This window comes from Gorilla gorilla, chromosome 7 (genome assembly GCF_029281585.2).
Source record: "Gorilla gorilla gorilla isolate KB3781 chromosome 7, NHGRI_mGorGor1-v2.1_pri, whole genome shotgun sequence".
In the NCBI taxonomy this organism is placed as follows: domain Eukaryota; kingdom Metazoa; phylum Chordata; class Mammalia; order Primates; family Hominidae; genus Gorilla; species Gorilla gorilla.
Genome location: NC_073231.2, coordinates 54,817,878 through 54,840,732, shown reverse-complemented (window position 1 = coordinate 54,840,732; position 22,855 = coordinate 54,817,878). Strand labels below are relative to the sequence as shown.

General features: G+C 40.2%; 1 long non-coding RNA gene across 1 annotated transcript in view; it reads right to left on the bottom strand.

Moving 5' to 3' along the window:
- The window catches only part of LOC101124864 (uncharacterized), a 35,942-nt gene extending 18,798 nt beyond the window's left edge, over positions 1-17,144 (bottom strand). The window contains exon 1 of the long non-coding RNA XR_002007041.4: positions 17,087-17,144. This is a non-coding gene — a long non-coding RNA (uncharacterized lncRNA). The remainder of the gene's footprint in view (positions 1-17,086) is intronic.
- Positions 17,145-22,855: the final 5,711 nt, after the last annotated feature.

The following is a 22,855-nucleotide window of genomic DNA, read 5'->3' as shown; positions in this document are numbered from 1 at the left end:
AGTAAATTTTAATTTTTAGACACTTTCATTGCTTACTTTTTCTTTGTAAAACTGTATATTACATTTATAAAAAATAATAAAATAATTTTATAATAAAAAGGTTATTAATAAGCTGTTGCATTAGGGGAAAGCCTTGCCCTACTTATTTATTGACATGGGGAAATATATGACATTGTTTAGTGAAAAAGCAATCTATCATTTCATACCACATCTGTATTTAGAGAAGAGAGACTACAAGATACACAATAACAAGTTAGAGATGATTTTCTCTGGACATTATGATAACAGGTGATTTTCCATTTGCATTTTTCTACACTGCTACATGTCTTATGCATTGAATATATATTATTTCTATAATTTTTTTTGAGATGGAGTTTTGCTCTTTCACCCAGGCTGCAGTGAAGTGGCTTGATCTCCACTCACTGCAACCTCCACCTCCCGGGTTCAAGCGATCCTCCTGCCTCAGCCTCCCAAGTAGCTGCGGTTATAGGCGCCCACCACCACACCCAGCTAATTTTTGTATTTTTAGTAGAGCTGGGGTTTCTCCATGTTGGCCAGGCTGGTCTCAAACCCCCAACCTCAGGTGAAGCACCCGTCTTGGCCTCCCAACCTGCTGGGATTACAGGCATGAGCCACCGCCCCTGGCCTATTTCTATAATTTTTAAAAACAGCAATGTTTTTTTTTATATGTTTTATATATTTTAGTAAAACTAATACTAAAAACCTGAACAGTAGTACATATTTACATTGAAGCTACCTTGTTAATGCTAATTAAATCTTCTACCCATTCCTCCCTCTTGATATGCACTACAACCCTACTGACTGATTGGCCACATCTAGAAATCCAAGAAAAGAAGACATTTGTGCAATTGTTTCTTGTTTATGCAGCCCTAAGATAAGTGAAAATGACTGAAAAAAATGACATTGGAGAGACTACATAGGAAGAATCTGCCATTCTTCTAAATGGCAATATGTTTAAGGGCTGGAACTATTAACATAAACTTGGGAATACTCATCACATTTTTGTTCAGATTCCCAGCACCAATAATATTGTCTATTTGGCTCAGCTGTTTAATACCATTTAATTTCTATTTCTCTGACCTGAAAGCCTGTCTTCCCTCATATTGAGAAGAGTTCATTATCATTTCCATCTCTACCCTGGGAATTGCATTCATTTGCTCACATCCTAATCATAAAGGGTTAAATTATGGACCTCACCTTACCTTGTTCCTAGAAATCCTGACCAGAAAAGCTCTCCTCAATGAGCCCTCAGTGTCTTTATTTTATATCTAAGCCATCTTCCCAGTCAATGAGCCTCCCTAAAAGATTAATGTAGTTTGAACTTTTATAGAGGAATATCATTTGTGCACTGTCATATTTAGCACAAATGGTGCTTCAGTCACAGCTCAGTAATATTCCAGCATATTACTTCCAAGGCATTTGAGAGTTTAAAGAATTATTGAAGGGCATGCTGTACTCATTTGGTAATAAGGCAGAGAGCACTGCTTTCTACATATGATTTCAGCAAATGGAATCTCTGCTAATTTCATTGCACGTAGCAAAATAGTTGTGATAATAACAAAGGTAAAATATCCCACTGGAGGAAATAGATAAGATACATTTTTTTATAAGATCTCCAAGAAGTATTGAGGAGGAAGTTCTAGAATTTGAGGGCAAGATGTTGAGAAATCATCTTCTCTCATTGAATACGTACCCTTGACATTGTGGTTTGTCAGCCCTGGGTGAGAAGTCACAGCCGTTACTTGGCCATTATTTGGCTGCAGAGTCCACTGAGCTACACAGGCACCATGCAGAGGGATGGGGGCAGTACAGGCATTAAAGAGAAATAAAGGAGTTAAAATCATTTAGAGAAAAAAATGTAACTACACCAAAGCCCAGGTATTTGGTCAGAAAATTCCCTTTTGCAGCTTTGTAAAGAGCATAGATGAGATAAGTTTAGGCATTTTTTTTAACATTTAAATTGATAGCTATGTTTTAGAGGAAGGAAAGGTCTTGCTCTCTGTCAGGTGTCACCAAATAGTAGTTTAAAGGTTTCTGGATGTGTGTGAATCAGAAAGAAAGAGAGACACCTGCTGTCACGAAAGGACCTTTTCATATAGATCCTGTTCCAACTCTATCTCAGGTGTTGGCCTTATTTCTTTACCAAATTATACATTCTAAGCAATTATAGCACTTACATTAATATCTCCTAGTTATGAGAATCCCGAGAGCAGAAGTGGAACTCCCATTTCTAGGTAAAGGAAGGCCTAATTTTGCCATTTGGGGAACAAGCATATTTGAAATCCATTACAATTTCTTCTGCTTATTAAAAGTTACTCTCTGGTATTAGAATCAACTTGCTGAGACATTTTGAGAATACTCAGTTATTTGTATTAGTTTGAAAATATCCAACCCTTAATTTAGAGAGCAAACAGCTGCGCTCCTCTCTTCTCCCACTGCTTCTCAACAGTGTTGAGCCCTTCTACTCCACTGCTGCCTTTACTTCCAACCAGAGGAATGTCTGCCTTTTAAGTGGATACTCCTGGGATATTATCTGTGAGCAGCATCTTCATGTCTCTTACTAAGGGAATGTGAAATTATTTCTGCAACATTTTGGTATCACCCACCACTTAGAAAAAGTAGTCAAAAGGACAGGTAGCACATGAAGCTCCTTAGATTTTCAACCAGATATAAACCCAATAAAAACCTTACAAAGTATACAAATGCCCAAAATGACTCATCTGACTGCTGCTGAGGTGACAATATGCCAAAATCCTTAAAAGTTTAAAAAGATGCTTTTACAGATTTTTTTTAAATACAGAAATTTTATTATATAGTATTTAGTATCTTGTACATAAGACTATATATATATTTCTTCTTTTTTTTTTTTTTTTTGAGACGGAATCTTGCTCTGTCACCCAGGCTGGAGTGCAATGGCATGATCTCGGCTCACTGCCACCTCCGCCTCCTGGGTTCAAGAGATTCTCCTGCCTTAGCCTCCCGAGTAGCTGGGATTACAGGCGTGCACTGCCAAACCCGGCAAATTTTTGTATTTTCAGTAGAGACGGGGTGTCACCATGTTGGTCAGGCTGGTCTCAAATTCCTGACCTCATGATCTGTCCGCCTTGGCCTCCCAAAGTGCTGGGATTACAGGCGTGAGCCACCACACCCGGCCAAGACTACAATTTTTTTTTTCAGGTAACTTACTCCTCTCCAGGTATCCTATGTTGACGTCAACAACCAACATATTCTATTTTCCTGCATATGTCATTGTTCAGGGATGACCATGGGCCTTTACGAGAGCCAGTAAACATGAAATTCAGAATATTGGTTCAGATGTATTCTTTTCCCCATTAAAATAAATTATAAAAACACACAGCACTAAGAGTTACTGGACGTTATCTTGCAAGCACTAGGGAGAATCAGACTTGGGATAAAGCTGACACCTTAAAGGGCAAAGTAGAGGGAAGAAAAACAATGCCCCCCCGCCCTTGATAATATTATTGAGCCTCGACACCACATTCTGAAGCCCAACTTAGCTTTGTTTTACAGCAACATAAACTAATTGGCCCCTCTTAATAATAAGGTAATTTAAGACAGGCTTTCAGTTTTTTAGGTTTTTTTGTTTGTTTGTTTATTTGTTTGTTTGTTTGTTTGTTTGTTTTGAGAAGCCTCTGTCGCCCAGGCTGTAGTGCAATGGCACTGTCTTGACTCACTGCAACCTCCGCTTCCCAGATTCAAGCGATTCTCCTGCCTCAGCCTCACGAGTAGCTGGGATTGCAGGCGCCCACCACCACACCTGCCTAATTTTTGTATTTTTGGTAGAGACGGGGGTCTCACCACGTTGGTCAGGCTGGTCTTGAACTCCTGACCTCAGGTGATCCTCCCACCTCAGCCTCCCAAAGTGCTGGGAGGACAAGCATGAGCCACCATGCCTGGCCAGTTTTCAGTTATTTATAACAACATAAAGTGCTAACTAATAAAGATCTAACAGATCCAGAAAAAAACTATTAAAACTCTAATCAAGAAGCACATTGTCAAAGACTAAATAAAGCATTTTTTGGCTTATAATTTTATATAGTACTTATCACCAGGCCACCCAGACTCTGTGACAAATGAGCAAGTATGATAATTTAGAACAAGACACCATACCATTTCTCAGGTTCTGCCTGCAAAAGACCTTTTTTACTTTTTTATTTTCTTCTTTTTTTTAAATCTCTGAACAAAACTGGAATCAGGATTAGATGCAATTTTCTCTTTCATTCAGGGCCCAGATGGCAGATTGGAAGAACTTAATTTCTGGTCTCTTAGTAGAAATTTGAGGACTGTCAGCTCTTAAGATTTTAAGTAATTCAGTTAAGTGACTATAAGCTCTGAGGTTTGAGAACTGTGCTGTCTTCAGTTTTGTGGTTGTTGTGTTGTTTTGTGTTGTTTTTAATCATTGTAACATATCTCAATATTCATAGGCCATCCTTGGAGAAAATTGGCAGGGCTCTCCCCTGTGTCTGACAACACGGATTTGTGTACAAGCCAAAGATCCCCACGGATCTGAATTGGAGCAGCTGGAGTTTCTAAGGACTGGTGTGATGGAGCTCAGTGAACATTTGGGGACATTTGGGGAACTGCACCATGAGGTGTTTCCTTGAGAGAGGCTTGAGAATAGAAGAATGATGACATAGCAGAGGCAGACCAGGGCCCAGAGGAATGTAGGTTGTCTATGGTACTCTGGAGAGACTTTTAAAGCTCACAGATTCAATGCACCATAGGGTTGTGTGTGGGGCAGCAGGCAACATGCTAAAATGGTCACCAAGATTTCCTGCCTCCTCACCCCCCTCTCTGTACACACCCTGCAGGATCCCCAGTACTGTTAATGTGATGAATGTTTCCCCCGTGATTCCATTATGTAATATGGCACAGGTGACTGTAAGAAAGAAGGATTATTGAGATGTACATAACCCAATGACCTGAAAGCCTTAAAAGCAGGGAGTTTTCTCTAGCTAGTGGCAGAAGGGAAGATTAGAGACTGGGAGAATCAGAGGGATTTGCTTCATCATTGCAGGTCTGCAAATGGAGGGGCTACGTGGCAGGGAATGTGAGCAGGATCTGGTTGCTGAGAGCAGCCCCAGCTGACAACCAGCAAGGAGGTGGAAATCCTCATCCCACAACTGCAACCAAGGGAATTCTGCTAACAACAAGCATAAACTGAAAAGTTGATTTTTCTCTAGAGCCTCCAGACAAGAACTCAGCCCAAGTGACACCCTGATTTTGGCCTTGAGTTCATCCTACACAGAGAACCCCACCTTGCCATGCTGGACTTTGACTTACAGAACTGTGGGCTAATAAGTGGGTGCTGTTTTAAGCCTCTAAATTTGTGGTAACTTGTTACACAGCAATAGATAATGAATGCATTTCTCAAATCAAAACAGTAAACAGAGGAAACTGTTTTGGCAGGAACAGTGAAGAATGAATGCAAGGAGGTAGAGCTGCATGTAGGAAACCTACTGAAATCATCTGGGGTTTCCATGCATAATAAGAACCAGTGGCAAACGGTAACATAGTTCAGACCTGCACATTTTGATACTAATCATATTACTGAGTTAGAGAAGAAAGGTTTTCAACACAGAAGATGTATAAAAATCACATGGAAAGGGATATCATCTTCATAACTTCCAAAGCTCAGCCCTTATGCAGTATTGGTGGCAACACCGGGAATGAATAACTGATTTATAATTGTATTTGTAACTCAGCCAAGTGAGTATAAATTTTTTGGCTATACAGATATATATATATATGTGTGTATATATATGTGTGTGTGTATATGTATATATATATGGGTGTGTGTGTATATATATTTTATATATATATATATGTTTTTGATAGATATTTACTAATGATGGGACAAATATGTAAGAAGAACCTTGAGACTTACTGCCAGATTCCTAGCTCAGCAAATGGTCCCATGCATGTGGGTTAAGAAATCAGAGGTGATAGGATAAGCTAATTTTTATGTTTCTTGGTTTTCACATTAGCCCCTCTATCAATTGTTTTCTGGTTTTGTTTTTATTTCTATTGAGTGATCTTGAACTATTTTCACCAGCTAGAGATTGATAGATTAAATGACAGACAAATAGACAGGCAGAGGCAGCTTTGTTGTTTACTAAAGAGTTGTATCTGATTATGTACAGCTTTCTACATGTGAATCTTCAAGCCTCATTTTAAAGAATAATGTGAAGCTATCATTCACAAAAAGTTTTATTAATAGGTATCATTTTTTAAAGCAGTTATAGATTCATAGCAAAATTGGGTGGAAAGTGCAGAGATTTGCTATATATCCCTGCCCCCACCCATGCACAGCCTCCCCCACTATCAACATCCTCCACCAGAATGGTTCTAACAGTTCTAACATTTGTTAGAACTGATGAACCTACATTGACACATCATTATCAACCAAGGTTTATAGTTTAGACTGGGTGTTGTGCATTCTATGAGTTTGGACAAATGTATAATGACATATGTCCACCACTGTAGTATCATAAAGAACAGTTTCACTGCCCTAAATATCCTCTGTGCTCCACCTGGTGCTCCTCCAAACCCCTAGCACCTATGACTTTTTTGTACAGTCTCCATAGTTTCACCTTTTCAAGAATTTCATCTAATTGGAATCATACAGCTTCTTTTACTTAGTAATATGCATGTCAGTTCCCTCCATGTCTTTTCATGGCTTCATAGCTCATTTCTTTTTAGCACAGAATAATATTCCATTGATTGGGTGTATATGTTGGTTGTTGCCAAGTTTTGACAATTACAAATAAAGGTTTAATAAACACATGTGTGTAGGTTTTTGTGTGGACCTAAGTTTTCAGTTCCTTTAGGAAATACCAAGGAGTGCAATTGCTGGATCATATGGTAAGAGTGTGTTTCGTTTTGTAAGAAACTGTCAACTTGCCTTCCAAAGCTGGGGTACCATTTTGCATTCCCATCAGCAATGAGTGAGAGTTCCTGTTGCTTCACATCCTCACCAGCATTTGGTGTTGTCAGTGTTCTGGATTTTGGCCATTCTAATAGGCGTGAAGTGATATCGCATTGTTATTTTTAGTTTGCCTTTCCCTAAGGAGATGTAACGTGGAGCATCAATTCATATGTTTATTTGCCATCTGTATGTCTTTTTTGGTGAGGTGTGTGTTCAGATCTGTTGCCCATTTTTTAATTGGGCTGTTTAATCAGGTTGCTTAATTGGGTTGTTAAGTTTTTAAGAGCTCTTTGTATATTTTGGATTGCAGTCCTTCATCACATATGTCTTTTGCAAATATTTTCTTCCAGTTTGTGGCTTATCTTTTCATTCTTTTGACACTGTCTACTGTCTTTTGCAGAGCAGATATTCTTTTTTTTTTTCTTTTTGGGGAGGGGGCCTCACTCTGTCACCCAAGTTAGAGTGCAATGATGCAATCATGGCTCACTGCAGCCTAGACCTCTGGGGCTCAAGCAACTCTCCCACCTCAGCCTCCCGTGTAGCTGGTACTACAGGCATGTGCCACCACACCTAGATATTTTTTGTTGTTATTTGTAGAGACAGGGTCCCTGATGTTGCCCAGGCTGGTCTCAAACTCCTGGGCTAAAGTGATCATCCTGCCTCAGCCTCACAAAGTATTGGGATTACAGGTATGAGCCACTGCGCCCAGCCAAAATTATTCATTTTAACGAAGTCCAGCTCATCAATTCTTTCTTTCATGGATCATGCCTTTGGTGTTCTATCTAAAAAGCCTTCATCAAACCCAAGGTCATCAAGATGTTTCTCCTGTTACCTTCTAGTAGTTTTATAGTTTTGTATTGTACATTTAGGTCTATGATACATTTTGAGTTAATTTTCACGAAGAGGTGAAGGTCTGTGTCTAGGTTCATTTTTTGGTATGTGAATGTCCGGTTGTTTTGCCACCATTTGTTGAAACACAAAACACTTTTCCTTTCCCTACCAACCCAAAGAAGACAAAAGTGGGGTGCCCTAGTCATGGGGAGGATGCATCTGTGGAGACAGTCTCAGATTTGTCATATATGAGCTGAAACTTGAGACAAGTTTACTCACATTAATTCCTCCCCTGTACATTTTGTAGAGGGATTAAATGATGCACTGCACATAAAACACACAGTATTCCATGGAACAACAGATGTGGAATTGACAGGTATTTTATCTCAGCCAAGCCATTTAACCTCTGTGCCTCTTTTTTTTAATCTTTAAAACGGTAGTGGTAATATGAGTAGCCATCAATGGAAATGAGAGAAAGCATGCAGGGTATGTGGTCAGCAGTGAGTACTGCGTAAACAGCAGCCCTCCCATCCGGGACCAATATAGGGATTACCACCTGATAGAAGTTGTGTGATTCTGTGATTGTTAAAACTTACACTTTTTTTATTTTTAAACGGCCCGCTCTGTTGCCCAGGCTGGAGTGCTGCGGTGCGATCTCAGCTCACTACAACCTCCGCCTCCCAGGTTCAAGCGACTCTCTTGCCTCAGCCTCCAAGTAGTTGTGATTACAGGCACACACCACCATGCCTGGCTAATTTTTTTGTATTTTTAGTAGAGACAGGGTTTCACCATGTTGGCCAGGCTGGTCTCGAACTCCTGACCTGAGGTGATCTGCCCGCCTTGGCCTCTCAAAGTGCTAGGATTACAGGCATAAGCCAAAGCACCCGGCCAAAACTTATACTTTTTTTTTTCAGTAATATTAAGGGTCTTTAATTAGGTACTGCTCATTTGAGGAAGTGTCCCATTTTTCGCTGTCTTGGTTAGAAAAATACTGTGACATTTGTTTATTTGTTTGTGAATTGATGAATCACAAGTGAGTTTAAGATCACTGCAGTTCCCCACTCATGGACTGGTACATCCTGACACACACATTGAAGACTTTGACGTCCAGTCAACATTGAGAAAAACTGCTGTGGAAAGTTCACATGGATTCTGAAGACACCATCCATTCTGGATTTTGACACGTGGTTTGACCTAATAATTTCTACTCCATAATAAACCAAATCTTATTCATTCCTCCCTGAAATCATATGTATGTACTAGGCCATAGGTGGCCAGAAGGTACAAGTCCTCTCTAACCACAGAAAATCTCCATCAAGACTTCTGTGAGATCTGACCTGGGTGCTGAATAGGTCCAGTATTCTAGCACAATGCAAGGCACTCATTTGACACTCAGTGTAAGTTTTTTGAATAAATGGCATTTTCAAACTTTGTGGGTTAGTTATAGGTAACTCTATATCTATTTTATATATTATTGGAATTCTGACAGTGACTACGTTCAAATTAGCAAGATAATCTCTATGCTTCTTTCTCACTTCATCCTTTTGTACTATTAGAAGTAGTATTATCTAGAGCCTGACCAAAATAATACCTCTAACTGGACTGGTGCTTAACAACTCCTCTCAGGGGTCTTTGAAACTTATTAAAATGAGTGGCCCAATTGTATTCATGTTCTACTGCTGTTATAGCAAATTACCAAAAACTACATGGCTTAAAACAACCAAATGTAACCTCTCACAGTTCTGGAGGTCACAAATCTAAAATCAAGGTGTCGGCAGGGCTATGCTCCCTCTGGAGGCATCAGGGTACAATTTATTTCCTTTTCCTTGCAGGACTTCTAGAAGCACCTGCATTCCTTGACTCGTGGTCCCCTTCTCACATCACTTCAACTTCTTGCTTCCATCATCATATCTCCTACTACTGATTCAGGTCCTCCTGCCTCCCTCTTATAAAGACCCCTGCAATGACATTGGCTCATCTGGATAATCCAGAATAATCTCATCTTAAAATTCTTGACCATATCTGCAAAGTCCCCTTTACTATATAAGATGACATATTCATGGGTCTCAAGCATCAGGGCATGAACATCTTTGGGTGGCCACTGTAACAGCCTACTACATCAATGATTTCTCAATTCATCTAAAATACGTATTGACAGATTGACTATCTAAAATGCACAAGGCACGCTTGGGTATTGTCAGGATCATAAGGATAAGACCAAGTTCCCAATCTTAAAGAATGTATTACCTAATAAAGCAAAATAAGATACATTCATAAATGACTCTCAGTTTAAAGATTCATATAGGCAAGCACAAGGGACAGAACAATACGGCTCTCAGAGCCAAATACAGGAAATTAAGTAGGACACTAAATTCAGAAAGTGCCAAAAGTTAAGGTTGTCATGGCAACATGAACTCAGCAACACAGCAAAACCTGTTCATCAAAAGTATACACTTAACAGTTTTTCACAATTATGATCTGCTGAACGAGCAGCTTTCATTCAATGATCCAGAACCTCTTACAACTATGGATTAGCTCTTGTTCTGTGGCTATAAGATAAGAAATTGTTTCACTAACCAAACTCAATTTCACAAATATTTAGATGTCATCGACTATGTGTGAGATGTGTAAGACAAGAAGCTAAGGTCTGAGGGCATGCAAAGATAGATAAGACATCATTCTTGATCCCAAGGAACTTTTCATCCAGGGCTATGGGCATGCAAATTATGGTAGGGAAAGTCCACTAAGCAGAAAATTGCTAAGGAAGGTCAAAGGGGTGAGAGGGCTCAGACGGCTGGGGGCGAAGAAAATTCTCCTAGATTGTGTGGCATTTGAAATGGGCTTCAAATGATGAATGGGATATTTGCAAGGAAGTGGTACGGTGACAACAGCCAAATAAAAGATCCAAAGCTGGAAAGAGCAAGACATGTAGGGAAACAGTAGCAGTCTGGCTGAAATAAAGACTACAGGAAAGAGTCAAGTTGCTTGAAATGTGAGATTTCTACTTGTCTTATAAAGCCAGGGCCTGGAATGATATGTAGTAATGTATTTAGCAGATAGCAGTATTTTTCATAAAGACATTACCAAATTTAAAAGATCAAAGGCCTCTTTCCTCTGTCTACTTTCCCTGATTCCCTACTGTAAAAATTTACTTTCAGAAAACCTCATATCTGATTTTCTCAAACTTCTTACTGTCCATGCTGTTTTGTAGCCTATATTGTTCCCCCGAAATGCAAGGCAAAAGTTATATCCATTTTCAAATAAGGAGACTGAAAATCAGAGGTAAATTTCTCAAGTTTACACAAGGAAGGCAGTGGTGACGCAGCTTATCTGTGCGACTACAAAGCCCAAGCCATTTTCATTTTTTTTTACTTTGTTGACCTTATCACACCGTGTTGTAATTGCTTGTTTGAATGTCTCTCTCTCCCAAGTTAAACTGTAAGGATCTTTTGGATAAGATTCATATCTTGCTCAATTTTGAATTTTTTTTTTTTTTTTGAGACGGAGTCTCGCTCTGTTGCCCAGGCTGGAGTGCAGTGGTGCGATCTCGGCTCACTGCAAGCTCCGCCTCCCGGGTTCACGCCATTCTGCTGCCTCGGCCTCCCGAGTAGCTGGGACCACAGGCGCCTGCCACCACGCCTGGCTGATTTTTTGTATTTTTTAGTAGAGATGGGGTTTCACCACATTAGCCAGGATGGTCTCAATCTCCTGACCTCATGATCCACCTGCCTCGGCCTCCCAAAGTGCTCGGATTACAGGCGTGAGCCACCGCGCCTGGCAGTTTTGTATTCTTAGAATCTAATTTGACAAATGACACAGAACCAGAGCCATGTGAGTTTTGTCAAATAAGGAATTATGGATTTTAGGCAAGCAGTTACTGAAGGCACAGAGTTCTTTTCTTTGTGAAAATATAGCAGTAATGTCAATTGTATGACCTGTTATAGCAAACACTTAGTCGGTTTTATTCATCACTTGGCTATTTATAAAAATACAAAAATAGATAGGAACTTCATGGAGGTCTCTTCTCTCATGTTAATTCACACTTGCATCTTTCTCTTTTTCTTTTCTGCCCAAAACTTGTTCCCAGCAATACTGAAAAAAATAAAATAATCTCCAATCCTGCTGGTATCCTCGGAGGACAAGACAAAAGTCTAGCTTCCTTGCCAATTGGGTTGTTATGGCCCATGGTCCAGAGACCCTACATCAAACTTCTCTGTAACTTGTGACACCACAGGGCACCATCAGCCTCTCAGCATCCTGTTTGAGCTGGTGCCCAGTGAAACTTTGGCCTGGATCACGGCCTCCCTCAGCCTTTCTGTCCTCTCCCGGAAGCTTTTTATCATCTAAGAGCACTGCAATGACCATTTCCTTTTTCTAATTAGGATAAGAGAAAATCATTTGCTCTTTGGCTATTACTTCGCCTGGCCCCACTAAACACCCCAATCTCCTTTATCCTGAATTTTCATACCATGAGTTTATGTACTCTGCCTAGTGCTTTTTCTATAAGAACTGTTATATTAAGCATTTCTCAAGAGACACATTACCTACTCTTCATGCGTGGCCCTTCCCTGGTTCTAGTTTCCAAGTATTGGAAAGACTGCCAGCATCTCTTCAAAGCTACAAAGTAGAAACCTTGGAATAGTATTGAATTCATCTCCTAGCCCATACTCAGAATGCTAAATTAGTTGCCAAGTTCTGCCAATGTTTTCTGTAACAAATTTTTCATAACTACCCCTTCCCTTCTATCCCTCGCTCACTACAGCTTTGTTGAGTTTCTTATATTTTTCCAACACTCTTTGCCTTTAGACTAGCCTTATTACTGCTGACGAAGGTATTTTCTCCATGTTCTGCTATAAATTGGGGGCTATTTCACTCTTAAACCATAATGGAATCGCACAGGCCTTCCGATCACATCAAAAGTCTTTACCGTGTGGTTCATCAAGATGCTAGGAATTACCTGAATTCTTAGCCTCCTCCCAAAACTCTCCCTCCCTTGACAGGATTATCTCCTTAATGATCCCACCCCACTCTGCTCTTTTAAGTTTTTTCTTCTGCTTCTCCATTCACTTAAATTGTTTTAGAAATTCTCTCCTTCCTTGGAGGCTTGCTAGGTAGATCCTGGACTATCAGGAAAAATTGATTTGGAAGGTCAGCATCACCTTCAAAATACAGGCACAATCTCTATTTCCACTGCTACCCCCGGGACAGGCCACGGTCATGTCTTTCTAGGACTGCAGCAATCAGTTCTATAGGTCTCCCTTCCTGCCCCTGTGTCTGTCCTCAATACAGCAGCTCCAATAACCTTTTTAAAAATCAAATCAAATCACTTTACTCCTCCACTTAAAATCCAAAATGGTTCCCCCAGGTTACTCATAGTAAAGGCAAAGTCCTGTCCAGACTACACAGGCCCATGTAGTCCAGCCCTCTTCCCTCCCTGAGCTGGCATCATACTCTCTCCTTCTGCAATCCACCCCCACCACAAAGGCCTGGCCTCATACTTGCCAGGCATTTGCCATCCGTCCTGCTTGGGGCACTGCTTTCCCTTCCATCCATTCCTTCAGGTCACTGTTCAAATGCCATCCCACTCATCCATGAGTAAAGCCTACCCTGACGTCCCACCTAACAATGCAATTCATCCCCTTTCCATGCTTTGTTTTTCTCCTTGGCACTGATCACCACCTCATATACTAAGAATGGTTAATTTGCTTACTGTCCCTATGTACTAAAAATTGAGTACCCTGAGGGCAAGAAGTTTTATCTCTTTTGCTCATAAAACAGTGACAAGAACAATAGCTGGCATACAGCAATTTCTCAATGCAAACTTGTTGAATGAATGAACTCAAAATATTAATTTACTACAAGTTTTCTATTTGACCATTGTTACTATTCAAACTTCATAGAGATACAGAACATTTGGCCATTGTTACTATTTGGCCATTGTTACTATTCAAACTTCACAGAGATACAGAACATATAAAACACAGCCTCTGCAGTGCAGAGGGCACATTCAGTGCTTTAACTTTCCAATGTTTTGCTCATAAGCAGCAAAACCATATTGCTTTCTTTTTCTGTAGTCATCAACAATGCATTTGCTGCCTTCAGAACCTAAAGGGTGCCTCTTAAACACTAGACCCACATCTAGGAGTCCAGTCTACAAAACTAGACGCAGTTCAAAATGGAGCAAGAAGAGGCAGACATTATTGTAAAAGAATAATGAGGGCCAGGCTCGGTGGCTCACGCCTGTAATCCCAGCATGTTGGGAGGCTGAAGCGGGCAGATCATGAGGTCAGGAGTTCAAGACCAGCCTGGCCAACATCCTGAAACCCCATCTCTACTAAAAATACAAAAATTAGCCGGACATGGTGGCATGTGCCTGTAGTCCCAGCTACTCAGGAGGCTGAGGCAGGAGAATCACTTGAACCTGGGAGACGGAGGTTGCAGTGAGCCGAGATCAAGCCACTGCACTCCAGCTTGGGCAACAGAGTGAGACTTCGTCTCAAAAAAAATAAAAAATAAGATATAGAAATAATGAGAAAATGGCTGCCTTATATGGTAAGAAAAAGTTGTGTCTAATGGTCTTGTTTAGAAATCCTAGGACCTTATAAATGGAAGAGTCCGGATCTTTTTCAAGATCCTAGTTACCCAGGATATTTTTAAATATCACCTAGTTGATAAAGGTTGAGATCATCCATTGCTGCAATCCCAGAGACACCCTCCAGAACCCCCAAAAAGGCCAGATACTCGGTTTATATAATGACTGGGATACAAGATTCGATTAAAAAACACTCTTGGGACTTGAAAAGGAATTCTGAATGTGAAATGTTACACCTGTTGTCTTATATTTGAATTTCCATTATTTGTATAAAATGTTTTCCTTCCTTTTCATGAAATAAATAAGAGTCTGAATCCCTTGGCTGAGAAATTGTCATAAAACAATACTTTGCCAGCGTTCGCCCCTCCGTGTGAAGTGGCAGAGATGATGAGATGATCTCCGCAGCTCGGCGGGCCTGCGGGTGAGGGGGCCGCCATAAGGCGACCACTCAGGAAAACGCTGGAGCAAACAGATGGGGCCTCCGTTGTGCCCCGAAGGCAAACAGTCCCGGCCCTGCTGGACCCGGGCGGAGCGCATTCCAGAGTCCTGCGTGCCTCCTTGACAATGCCCTGCCCCTGGCTTCCCAGACTTCAGAACTTCCCCTCCTTGATCTCTGGCACCGTGGAGGAATCGAAGAGAAAGAGGGTCCCCAGGGACAGCGCATTTCATTCCTGCCTGGCTGAGTAGATAAAAGCCAACACCTGCTGGCGCAGCGAGGTGCGCCTGGAGCCAGTACTATCGGGGCCTCACAGGTGTGAAGACCGCAGCGGAGAGCCGAGCTCGGGGGAAGCCGTGGCCACGGAGTGCCTGGTGCAAGCCTAGAGCGGGCGCGCGCTGCCGCTGTTCACACACAGGCTTCATCCTAGTGCTCTCAAAAAGAAGAGAGCTTCACCAACATGTTCCCACGTGTAATGTACCAGCTCTGCCCATATGGGTGTCATCATAGGATTTTATTACTAATTTCAGTTGTGGTGTTCCACTTCTGAAAATGCTATTTGGTCAAAAGTTTAGATTTTAAATACTCACAGAGAAACATACAAAATTGCTCCGTGCAGCATTGTAATTATAGCAACAAAAAACATGGAAAACAACATCCATCAATAGAGTTAGTTTAAAACATTATGTCACGAATATGTAATGGAATAATCTGTGGCTTATAAAAACCAAACATGGAAAGATGTCCATTATAGAGTAAATTTGAAACCTAAGTCGCAACGCAGTATCAGTGCTGTATGATCTCATTTGTTAAAATATGTAAATGTGTTCATCTTTCCTTAGAGAAATATCTGCAAGAATATTCACAAACTACCTCAAGGGATTGTGGGACTCTTCATTTTCTGTTTCATATATTCCTGTATGATTTAAAAGTTTGCAACAAGCATGTCCTATTTATATAAACAAAAAGCACATTCAAGCGTGCATATGTGTTGTGTGTGTGTGTGCTTGTGTGTGTGCGCGCGTGTGTGTGTAATTAAGTTTCCAAGCTTCAGGCATAATGAAATCCAAAGTAATAAATGACACAGAGCAGTGGTAATTAATTTGTTATTAATTATATCTATAGAACAGACTTATATTGTGCCTTTTATCACTTCATAAGAAATACATGACACTAAAATTAGAAAATTGAGGTCATTTATAGGAAAACAATTTTTCTTCTGAATAAAAAGCACCTGCAACTATCTATTGTTAACTCCAATTACTCCCTCTAACAAATAAGTGAAAACGTAGCTGATAATGTAAATATAATACAAATTTAGGTGAAAACTGCAGTCTCTATGGAAATATCATTTTTCCCCACACACTCCCTCTCTTCTTACCCCACTCACCACCCACTCCCCCACCTAAACTCAGGCTCCAATACCTGAAAACCATCTCTTTTCACTTTCTTTTTGTTCCTAAAGGATGGTGGCATCAGGTTGTAAATCACCACAAAGAACACTCTTAGTGATGTCCCAAAATTTATTGTTCCCAGCTTTTCTAAGATTACTTATGAGAATGCTCACTGTGAAAGAAAAACATAGCCCGGCAAGTACATTTCCAGGCATTTAGACCTGGTTCTTGCTGCAAAATGTAGTGAGCAAGGAAAACAACTTTAAGACCAATAAAAATTAAAATAAAATAAAACTCTCATTACGTCTCTTATAAAAGACATGAGAAATGACTTAAAAATTCTAACTGGTTGCTCTATGTTTAGAAAGGACCAAATTACAAAGGTTAGTCTATTTTTTGTTAAAGTGCACTTGTAGCAACCTCTCCATAGATGATAAATTTAAATGAACATTTCTCTGCTGCCATCTCGTGGATTATTTTGGTAATGTACTCAAAGGCAAAGGCAAATTTAAAGTCCTTCCCACTAAAACTTTACCGATGTGAAAAGTTATATTGATTACTTAGTCATTTATTTGACAGAACACAACATAACTTAATGTATATAGCATGCTACATATAACATATTAAACCTCGTCCTAAGAACAAGGTTTAAGATCCTTTCACTTTTAAATGTTGTTAACCTTGATAGAGAAAACAAAATGCTTTTGCCATTGCATAAGCAATAATTACTACAAAAGACATTATATGTCTATGCAATAATCACTAAAAGTAACGAGATCACACCATTGCACTCCAGCCTGGGAGACAAGAGCGAAACTCCGTCTCAAAAAGATAAAAAGATAGGAAACAGGGCACTGCTTTACCTTTGGTAATTTAGATGGTTCTGTGGGAAGAGAAGGGTGTTCACAATGCACAATATACAATACACAATGGTGGCATTATCTCGACTTCACAGATGCTCTCCTCTGCAAAGGCTGGGACCAGAGAAGGATGGGAAAGGGGCCATCCCTGGTCAGATTCTGAACATGGTCCCAGTAGCAAATGCTACTGTGATGAGAGGGGATATGTTTAATAAGTGGCTGTCACACCCACTATCAAGCAGTGTTAATGATTCATGCAGCACTTTCCAAACCGTTCCTGGATCTTCAGGTACTCCTTGGAGTAACCAAGTTTTAGAGTCAGCAATAAACCCAGAAAGGAATAAAGGGGGAAAAAGTAGAAATCCATGTCAGTCATAATGCATGCATTGGAGAATCAAGGAAAAAAACTGGAAAAAAATGTTGTCTACCTATCCCCTCAATTATTTCCGTAATAAATCAAAAATGTATAAAAATTTTCCATTTGGGAAGAATTTTCAATTCTATATGAGAAATTTTAAATCTTTTTGAGACACTTCAAGTTTGTTCTTCAGAAGCCCATGAACAAGATCTAAGACTTGTATTTCTTTTTTTATATATACTTTAAGTTCTAGGGTACATCTGCACAACGTGCAGGTTTGTTACATATGTATACATGTGCCATGTTGGTGTGCTGCACCCATTAACTCGTCATTTACATTAGGTATATCTCCTAATGCTATCCCTCCCCCATCCCCCCAGCCCACAACAGGCCCCCATGTGTGATGTTCCCCTTCCTGTGTCCATGTGTTCTCATTGTTCAATTCCCACCTATGAGTGAGAACATGCAGTGTGTGGTTTTCCGTCCTTGCGATAGTTTGCTGAGAATGATGGTTTCCAGCTTCATCCATGTCCCTACAAAGGACATGAACTCATCACTTTTTATGGCTGCACAGTATTCCATGGTGTATATGTGCCACATTTTCCTAATCCAGTCTATCATTGTTGGATATTTGGGTTGGTTCCAAGTCTTTGCTATTGTGAATAGTGCCGCAATAAACATACGTGTGCATGTGTCTTTATAGCAGCATGATTTATAATCCTTTGGGTATATACCCAGTAATGGGATGGCTGGGTCAAATGGTATCTCTAGTTCTGGATCCCTAAGGAATCGCCACACTGTCTCCCACAATGATTGATCTAGTTTACAGTCCCACCAACAGTGTAAAAGTGTTCCTATTTCTCCACATCCTCTCCAGCACCTGTTGTTTTCTGACTTTTTAATGACTGCAATTCTAACTGGTGTGAGATGGTATCTCATTGTGGTTTTGATTTGCATTTCTCTGATGGCCAGTGATGATGAGCATTTTTTGATGTGTCTGTTGACTGCATAAATGTCTTCTTTTGAGAAGTGTCTGTTCATATCCTTTGCCCACTTTTTGATGGGGTTTTTTCTTGTAAATTTGTTTGAGTTCTTTGTAGATTCTGGATATTAGCCCTTTGTCAAATGAGTAGATTGCAAAAATGTTCTCCCATTCTGTAGGTTGCCTGTTCACTCTGATGGTAGTTTATTTTGCTGTGCAGAAGCTCTTTAGTTTAATTAGATCCCATTTGTCAATTTTGGCTTTTGTTGCCATTGTTTTTGGTGTTTTAGACATGAAGTCCTTGCCCATGCCTATGTCCTGAATGGTATTGCCTAGGTTTTCTTCTAGGGTTTTTATGGTTTTAGGTCTAGCATTTAAGTCTTTGATCCATCTTGAATTAATTTTTGTATAAGGTGTAAGGAAGGGATCCAGTTTCAGCTTTCTACATATGGCTAGCCAGTTTTCCCAGCACCATTTATTAAATAGGGAATCCTTTCCCCATTTCTTGTTTTTGTCAGGTTTGTCAAAGATCAGATAGTTGTAGATGTGTGGTATTATTTCTGACGGCTCTGTTCTGTTCCATTGGTCTATATCTATGTTTTGGTACCAGTACCATGCTGTTTTGGTTACTGTAGCCTTGTAGTATAGTTTGGTCAGGTAGCATGATGCCTCCAGCTTTGTTCTTTTGGCTTAGGATTGTCTTGGCAATTTGGGCTCTTTTTTGTTTCCATATGAACTTTAGTTTTTTGAACTTTAAAGTAGCTTGATGGGGATGGCACTGAATCTATAAATTACCTTGGGCAGTATGGCCATTTTCACAATATTGATTCTTCCTATCCATGAGCATGGAATGTTCTTCCATTTGTTTGTGTCCTCTTTTATTTCATTGAGCAGTGGTTTGTAGTTCTCCTTGAAAAGGTCCTTCACATCCCTTTTAAGTTGGATTCCTAGGTATTTTATTCTCTTTGAAGCAATTGTGAATGGGAGTTCATTCATGATTTGGCTCTCTGTTTGTCTGTTATTGGTGTATAAGAATGCTTGTGATTTTTGCACATTGATTTTGTATCCTGAGACTTTGCTGAAGTTGCTTATCAGCTTAAGGAGATTTTGGGCTGAGACAATGGGGTTTTCTAAATATACAATCATGTCATCTGCAAACAGGGACAATTTGACTTCCTCTTTTCCTAATCGAATACCCTTTATTTCTTTCTCCTGCCTGATTGCCCTGACCAAAACTTCCAACACTATGGTGAATAGGAGTGGTGAGAGAGGGCATCCCTGTCTTGTGCCAGTTTTCAAAGGGAATGCTTCCAGTTTCTGCCCATTCAGTATTTCTACACCCATTGTCCCACTACCACCTTTGAGCGGGTTGCTACTCAGGCATAATATATACAATAAATCCCTTTTAAAGAAAGATGGGAGGCCAGGTGCAGTGGCTGACATCTGTAATCTCAGCACTTTGGGAAGCTGAGGCGGGTGGATCACCTGAGGTTAGGAGTTTGAGACCAGCCTGGCCAACTTTGTGAAACCCCATCTCTACTAAAAACACAAAAAATTAGCCGAGCGTGGTGGCACGCGCCTGTAATCCCAGCTACTCAGGAGACTGAGGCTGGAGAATCACTTGAACCCCAGAGGTGGGGGCTTCAGTGAGACGAGATCACACCATTGCACTCCAGCCTGGGCAACAAGAGCGAAACTCCATCTCAAAAAGAAAAAAAAAGGGGGGAAAGCAGAGCGCTGCTGCTGTGTGCTCTCAGTTGGATATTTCTTTACCTTTGGTTGTAATTTAGATGGTTCTGTGGTAAGAGAAGGGTGTTGGCCTAACAGATCATGTCTTCTGAGCTAGATCCTGGCCTCCAAGATTCTATTTCTCCATTATATTCTAGAACCTAAGTTTGGAAGGCTTCGGCATGGAATATTGGATACTCCAAGAGTAGAGCCTGGGATTGGTAGATTTAGGGGAAAAAATAGAACACCCAGTTCAATTAAAATTTCAGAAACACAACAAACAATTGGGACATATTCACCCTAAAAAGATCCTTGTTATCTATCTGAAAGTCAAATTTCTAATGGACATCCTGAATTTTATCTAGTAACCCCATATAAATTTTCTCCTTCCCCAAAGTACTGTTGATGCCAGTTAAAGAAAATGGATATTGCAACTAGGAAAAATAGACTGGTTCTCTTTCTAACATAAAGTTATTTTTGAATCATTAAGATAAAATAGCAGCGTGGTGGCTCACACCTGTAATCCCAGCACTTTGGGAAGCCCAGGCAGGAGGATTGCTTCAGCTCAGAAGTTTGAGACCAGCCTGGGCAAACCCTTTCTTTACAAAATAATTTTTTTAATTAAATTATAAAAAGATAAAATAGCATAAGAATACACTGAGTAAGAGGTTTTCCAAATATTATGGGGAAAAAACAAGGCAAATTATATCAAGGTTATAATTTAACGGTAGAATTGAAGGTTGGTGGAATTATCTAGTTTAGGCATTCAGATATTTGGTAAACACCATGTTAGATAGGCACCATCCATGCTGGACATGGGGAAGAAGATGAACAAGGCACAGCCCCTGTTCCCAAGAAGCTCACAGTCTAATAGAGGAAAGAGACAAAAAGAGATGGCGAACATGTGATATAAATAGAAATATAAAGGAAATGGGGATTTCATCCTTTCCTCTCCCCTCTCCCCTGCCCCCCAGTAAAGCCTACAGTGCCTGGTCTCATCACTAATGAGATGTGACTATCAGGTGAAGAGATTAACTTAAAAGAAATAGACTAGAACTGTCTGCACTGATTCTTGGTAAACATCAGAACCTATACATTGTCTGCCAGATAATAAAATGTCAAAGCTGGTAATAACCTTGGAGATCTCATCTAGCATGTGCGTTTTATGAAACAGAAGCCTGCCATCCCCCAGCCAGCAGTCATCAAAGCAGCTTACTCCTAGTCTACAAACTTCATCTAGAGTTTTTCCTAGCTGCTGCTTCCTTAGGTGAGGTCTAACAATGAAGATGGTCTGACCCATATCTCAGTTTCCAAATAATTTATTGATTCATCCTTCCAGCAACCAAAACTATTAAAGCAGAGAGAATTATAAAAAGAGTTACAAGAAAGCCTGCTGCCTAAATTGGAACTAACACTCCAACCAGAGTAATATGCAGAGTGAGCTTAGGAAAGTAAAGGAAAAAAAATTATTAACATCGGAGGTGATGCTTCCACCTTATTCAGCAAATAAAATCTACTCATCCCATCCTTTGTCCTCATATAGTTGCTTCTAAAGGCTAATCTCTGGACTTTGATACAAACTAACCAGGAAAATTCACATTGTGTTGACAGTTCACAGAAGCAGGTAGAGGGTAGACATGGACTGATAAACTACTCATGTTAGTTATTTATGCTAAAAGTCCTACTTGTTACGTTAACTTAAAAGAATAAAGAGGGGGAAAAAGAAAGAATAGAGCTGAGATCCAGTCTCTGAGAAAAGGAGAAAATGGCATCAAAGTAGTAAAGGATATGTCTTCATTTTCCTCTTAGCTCCAGTTCTTCCAATCTCCCTTTCCCTAGGACATCTTCCTCTTTGAAGTCCTTGATGTCATGTTGAGAAAGTCTTCTCTCTCTCTCCCATGTTCCCATATGTGTAAGTACAGTATAGGCTGATCTCTTCTAGAAATAGAAAAATTGATTAAGACCATTCTCAATAAAATGTGAGTGATTAATAGTTTTCAACCTTCTCAATCCACCCAGTAGCACCTCCCTGTTCTAAAAAAACTGGTGAAATTTCAGATATAAACACAGACATACTTTTAATCATCAAGGGTTTAGGCTGGATGCAGAAGCTCACATCTGTAATCTCAGCTCTTTGGGAGGTTGAGGTGGGAGGACGGCTTGAGCCCAGGAGATCAAGGCTGCAGTGAGCTGTGTTTGCACCACTGCACTCCAGCCTGGGCAACAGAGCAAGACACTGTCTCAAACACACACACACACACACACACACACACACACACACACACAAAAGGTTTATTTCTCTGCCTACCCCTCCACACATACTCACATACATCTGTAACAGTGAGATATAAGGGACCTCTGGACAATTTTTATGGTACATACTTACCACTCCCCAGTTTACTACCCTCCATCTCAGTAAAATGCCCAATACTCATTTACCTTTTGCCCCTACTTATTCAAAACGCCCAATATTTATCTATATTATATTATTGCAGAAAGTATTTGTTATGTGTTATGGCTAGGACTCCCTGTCCTGAGGTTACCCCATTTTGCTCTGTTCGGCCGTATCCTGCTACAGTCAGCCTTTGTGTTTGAATCTACTCTGCAACCTAGGCCAAAACTCTATGGTCAGACAGGCTCTTCCCTAATGGAAGAAAGATGACTATGGCTGCACTAGTGTACACCTTCCCACCTCCATTCCCAC